Below are 6771 nucleotides of genomic sequence, written 5' to 3' on the forward strand. Positions count from 1 at the left end.
CATCGAATAAATGGGTACTTCTGCCTAATATTTAGGAAATGTGCCAAGATACCGAATGACTAGGTAGATCATCTGCCACCCAGGGACACGTGTCTTGGACTTTAGGTTGGACCTATCCCCTTCATATACTCCAGTCAATCCCAGCACAACATACCATACCCTGAATAAACAAACAGATTCAAATAATGTGCCTCATGTTTGTTTGAATTAATGAGTTCATTATTAAACTGTCTCTAGGTTCAGGTGTCTCTGGTTTGTTGGCTCATCTGACAAACAATTGATTGGCTAATTGAACTTAGGAACACTTTCATGTTTCGACATGTGTTCCTGTATAGATGATGACGATGCCCTGTTTGAAGTCTCTGCTGTAATCAAGACCCCCTGTCAACTTCAAATGGATTAGTGCTTGACTTTCACGGAGGCTCAGAACTCAATTGCGAGGGAGTGGCGGGTTGACAGGAGTTTGATGGAAGACAGCAAATGCATTTCAGAGAAGGTGATATAAAAAGAGTAAACATCCCTTCGTCATTTGGTAGGGAGAGTCCAGCAAGAGAACAACATATTTTTTCTTAGTTGATTTTTAGAAAACAATATGTATACCGATTTTCTGAAGGTGTATTAATGTCTTGAATAAATTACAGCAAAATGTTTGCCTCGATTAAAAGTGTACTAATGATTATGTTTTTATCTGGTAATTCCATTTCTTTGTAACGACCATACTCTTCACGTTATAACTCACCTAGGCTAGTCCCGTAAATTACTATATCAACTTGTCGTCCAAAAGTAAACACTTGTTGGCCATTTTGTATGTTGACTAATCACCAATATGCTGTATAGAAATGGGAAACAGTTATGTTTTACAGGGCGTGATAAATCACGTGTCATCAGCATTCATTACACTACCTTTTTCACATTCTGTCCCGCCAATCTGGTACACACTGATGGCACTTAGAATAATAACGTACAATACTGTATTTTTTTTGGCAACCATCTGTTCCAAATGACTGACCAAGGTATACGGCTCATTAAATCACAAAATACATTTTTTAAAACTTCCTAAGTTTGAAAATTTAAAATAATTGTCGATCTTTATAATTTCTTAAAATGAATAGAAGAAGCACAAAAAGCACATAACTGTCTATCATGCTTTGTCAAGAAAATGAAACAAGCAACAACAGCCCTCGCAACCTCAAGCAGCCTAGCTAATGACTTCTCTAAGCACTGCTTCTGCTTTATGTATCCAGATGTTTTCTCGTTTTATTTTGATCCTTGGGAAAGGAGGCACAACAAAGAAGAAAACAAGGTCCTGAAGTGCTCCCCCGTGAGAATGATGTGAGTCTTCCTTGTGGTCTCTAGGGACGTCTACTCTCCTCATTCACCCACTTCAGGGAGTCATCTGTCCCAAAAGACTCAGCCATGTACCAGCTATATGCGATAACTAGGGCATCTGGGAGGAAACTTCACAGCATCATTAAAGGAGTGTTTGTGGCTTACGCTCTGACTTTGTTCATCCATGGTGTTTGTGTGTATGTTAGTACATTTTGGTTCTATCACCTCAACTCCAGTACATAAGGAAGATTCAATTATTTGGAATTTCAACTCACAGGGTTTTTATATTGAATTCCACAATTTTTCATCAGCAGTTGGGAAAATGACTGATTTCTCAGACAACTGTATTTAATAAGATCGGGAAAAGTACAAGAGAAAAAGGAAAGGAAAACTTCTGAAATGGGACAATATGCAATCCCACTATTCATTCATCGTCCATTTCACCCATCCTTGAAAGGGTTGCGGGGGTTGCCTGAGGCTAAACCAGCTGTCTTCAGGTCGCCAGTCAGTCGTAGGGCACACAGGGAGACAAACAATCATCCCCACTGCCAATCATACCGCTACTAGCAGGATTGGAGACCATGCCTTCCCGCACCAAAGTCAGGCGAGTAAACCACGAGGTGGGTTGCAATCACACTAATAAATAAATTATCTGTCTTAAGCCAGTTACTTGTCTGTGAGCAATTTCTATTTCAGCCCTTTTTCCTAGCATAAATCCTCTTCAGTCTATAACCCGTGCATCAGTAATTACAACTCATGATTTCTGTTCATGAAAGTGAGCCAACATGCATGTCTTGGAGTTTGGAGGATTGAGTCGTTTCAATTTAATAGCATTTTTTTTACATACTGCCAACAGCTTTAGCAGATACTTAGTTTGCTTCACACGGATTACCCGGTTATCTATGTTTTTTTTGTACAGCTCGATATATGAAAACTCTATTTACCATGCCACAGTAGTGTCAACATGGCTTTGCTATCACCCAGGGGCGGAATTTAGGTGGGACTGTTGGTGAGGCGAGGCTCTTTTTGTCAGGAAAGGTAGGTTCATAGGATAACATATCAGAGGTAAAATAGAGAGTATGTATGGGTGCTACCGAAGCATTGGTAAAAAAGACTTTAACAGATTGTGCTACTGCTGGTTTCAGACGTTTAATCATTCCAGATTAACATCATGGAGCATTACTATGCAAATGAAGACAGATTCAAGCTCGACTCACTCTCATTAATTCATACCTTCTCCTATGCATACAACCACTTCTTTGTGGAATCTGGAGAAACTGTTCGTTAGGTTGTTGGATGGATGGATTGATGTATTGATAGATGGTACTATACCTACATTAAAATCATCATGTACCATTAATATACAGGTAAAGAAAATGATTGTAGTCATAAGAGTTTATTTTTTATTTGAATCATTATCTTATAAAAATATTAACATATGCATCAATATTTACAAAAAATACATTGAATTGCAGATGTTATTGCAATATCAAATAATAGGTGCATCATTTCTGTTTCCTTGGAGGGAATTGGTGGCACACAAGGGGCACTGTTCTAGGTCCTTAAACTTCCTAATGCATTGCCCACCTGAGGCGCAATAATAATGGCAAAGATCTAAGACTTTAATTCACATGATTTCATTTAAAATGTGTTATTGCGTTACGTGCTCCGTGTACCACTGTGGGTGATTGTGTGTGTGTGTGTGTGTGTGTGTGTGTGTGTGTGTGTGTGTGTGTGTGTGTGTGTGTGTGTTTATACACTGTTCATTTGGGATTTTATTCAAGGGATTTTTTATCACTAAATTAACAAGAGAGTGACTGAATTCTAATAAAGCTTTTAATTTTTTGTTATGTTCCTTATCTATTGGGCATTGAGTTTTAGAGTTTTGGATACAATTTATTTATCATTAGTATTAAAACAGGACTATATTTCCCTTATGTAGTATTATCTTATATTAATTTCAATGACATCACTTAATATGTAAACTGTTTTACCACAATGAATGCCAAGAACAGGTGTCAACGTTATATTCTGTATATTGTAGTCACATAATGGAATCAACGTCCTCAATTATCTTTGCCTCCTACTAATTACAGTCAATTAGGTTCATAAAGTCCATTAAGTTCAGAGACAGGTAAGGAATATTATTCTCTTTCATCAGTTTCTTTCAACTGATTATTAAGCACATTGCATTTCCACACACAACATCCCCCGGAGGACTAATTGAGTCTTGGATGATTCAACCATTGTTTATTTAGTCAGGAATACACCTGGGAGAAACCCCTTCAATTAAAAATCAAAGTTGTAAATGATCTTGTCGTAAATTCCAGCCATGTTCATCAATGGCCTCCCACAGTAAGGTCAACAATGCTCACAACACATTTTCTTTCTTCAGATTTATTGCTCAGGCAGGAATCAGATAAAGAACGTGGGTAAGACTAACCTTCATGACCATGAAGCATTATAAATACTTAATCACTAACTTTCATCTGTAAGCCATAATGAAAAGAGCTAGTCATTTAAAGGTGCTGAAATGAGATGTTTATTTAATGTTTACACCTAATGTCCCCTTAGTACTTTTTTTCTACACGCAGACTAGTTGTCAGGTGGCCTGGGATCCAGTTACGCTCCTTGGGACCGTAACCGCAGTAATTTCCAGTCGACAAGGTACTGGTCCCCATCGATTATCAGCGGAGAAGGTGGCGGTGGGACGAGAGGGGGTTAAAACTGTTTGTTGCAGGAATTACACGTGACCATTTTGTCTCAATTATTCTGTTTAAACATTTCATTTTTCTTTAATATTTTTTTTAGCATTTAAATGAGATTCTGCCGGTTTGAAGCATAGTTCCACAATGCCTCCCATTCATCAGCCTCTGTTGTTATGCAGTCATGCATTTTCCATAAAGATAAGGCGACAACTACAGAGAATTTTCACCTTTAAAAGTATTTAATTGGGTCCCGGAACCTGATGTATTATGGTGTGAGTGAGATTTGAAAGAGTTGGCTGCTACACCCATAGCAGCATGGAATGCGATGAGGCTTTTCATCTCCAGTTTCTTCAGGTTGCATCAGTGTAACTTGTCACTTATATATCCTTCCTTGATGAAAACCCAGAGGGTCTAAACCAACATTTCCCTTCTTTCAAATTATTTCCGTTGTTTCACAATATCATCATTTGCAGCATGACACTATGTACACACTTGTGTCAGCTAATGTTGACATTCGACACCAGAGTGTCAAAGACAATTTGCTTTCCTTCTTAACTGTCAAAGATCACCTTGGAAAAAAATAAGTTTAATTTCCAATGGCCTTCCGAAGCTCATCAAACATTTCATGGGGCATGATTCTCAATTTTCCTAAAAAAAAAAAAGACATTTATCTTTTACTTTCAATTAAATTTCAAATAGCTATATTGATATAACATTGATCACTGACTGTGTGTTCTCAATAATTTCCCCACTCAATTTTGCTACGCTGACTAACTGCAATTGATTCGAGACCACACGTGAGAACAATGAGCAAGCAGATGGGTTTCCTTGAGAAAGTTTCGGACACTTTATGGAGAAATTATTTTGCTCTGCATATTGATTGTTGTAGCAACTATCCATATGACTGGTTTCAAATGATTTTGAAGTTGACCATACTGGGTACACAAAATCTAAAAGACAGCCAAAAGATATAGCTTATAGGGATAGGAATAAACATTCAATTCAAACAACCAAAATGTCAATTGAAACCTCATTTAAAACTTGCGACATGTGTGCTATGATCATGCTTTCTAATAAACATTTTGATAGACCACACCTGTGAGATGGGTAAGATTATCTCCAAAAATAATAAATAAATAACTTAAAATATCCTGGATTTTGTCTTTGTTTAAAGGAGAGATGTGCATACCAAAAAAAATGTTACCAAAAAAATTAACAAGTTGTGAGGTAAGAAGACTGAAGAACAAATAATCCCTCTGTCAAGATGAAGAGACATAATCAGCTAGAGAGATTCTGTTTGAGTTGTAAGAGTTCAAAAAGCAAACTGAAATTCCCCATCCCCACCCTAAGCTGTGTCTTTTCTCAACACTTCCGATGAAGAAGCCATGTCCTTTTCTGTGAACACTAACCTTGAAAATGATTTCAGAAAAAAACATTTTTCACTGAACCCACCGCAGAGTTCCATTTAAAAACTCTTTGACAAGCCAAACATGGCACTTTATCACAAGAGGAACTTTAGAGAAAATATCAAATTATCGTTATTTACTATTTGCTCTTTGGAGCTTTAAGTAGTGGCTTAAAGAGTTTGGATCATTTGGATAGAATGTTGATTTTTGGTTTGTTGTGCGAAAAACAAGGTAATACTAATTTAGTTATTTCTGTTGTTAATTGATCATGAAGACCAACTCCATACCTGTCAACTGGTACGTTCTCGCCGTAATTGGTACAACTGAAAGCCCATTTTTATATTGGTACGCTGTACACATGAAAATGGTACGCTAAACGGTGATTTTGAGAAAAAAAAATAAATTAAGGCACTTTCTAGCCATTTTTCACCATCCGCCATTGTTTCTTCCCGGAAACGCATGTCTGCCAAGTGATATATGTACCGGCGCCTCTGATTGGCTAAAAAAAAAAGATCATGATAAACATTTCGTTTTGTAACACTTTCACCATGTGATTTCCGTTTCCTGTTCCCTTGTTTATGTTTACTTTCATTTGATCAGCTGTTTCTGGTCTGTTTACAAGTCAAGAATACACTCTTACACGTGGTACAAGTTGATTTATCTGACAATGGCTTCAATGAAAAGGACTTTGAAATTGGCTGAACCAGCACCAAAGAAAAAGGATTGGAAAAGGTTGGAAATGGCGGTGTCAGCGACCATGAATTACAACAAATGTCATGTGAACGCACATTAAAATATTATTGAATGCACCAGGTATTGGAACAATTTTTGTAGGAAGCTGTTGTAGTGGAACTTTGAAAGCAATAAACACATAAACATACATTTTCTACTTGTTGTTCGTGATTTTTTACAAAAAAGTAAAGTGGTAAGATTTTCCATGTATTTATACATATATGTAAGGGCGAAAACAAAATTTGGTAAGATCACAAATGGTTCGAGGTTGACAGGTATGCAACTCGGTAAATATATTACATATTTCACTATTTCAATATTCGGCTGACTACTAGCTTGAACTAAGCGAAAATATTTCTCTCTTTGATATAATCAAGGGCTACAAAGCTGCACCCGTCTACATTTAATACATTTGGAGTGTTCTAAATGTCTTCTATGCAAAAAAACAAAATAATTAACTTCATTTATATGTATTGGATAGAAGATAGTGAGGTTTTACAATGTACAAAGGACCTATTAGAAGTACTGATAGTCAGGAGACTCAGGTTATAATCTGTTTGCAATGAAGCAGCTTTCTAAGGGCGGCAACATAAACA

This window comes from Stigmatopora nigra, chromosome 6, assembly GCF_051989575.1.
Source record: "Stigmatopora nigra isolate UIUO_SnigA chromosome 6, RoL_Snig_1.1, whole genome shotgun sequence".
In the NCBI taxonomy this organism is placed as follows: Eukaryota; Metazoa; Chordata; class Actinopteri; order Syngnathiformes; family Syngnathidae; genus Stigmatopora; species Stigmatopora nigra.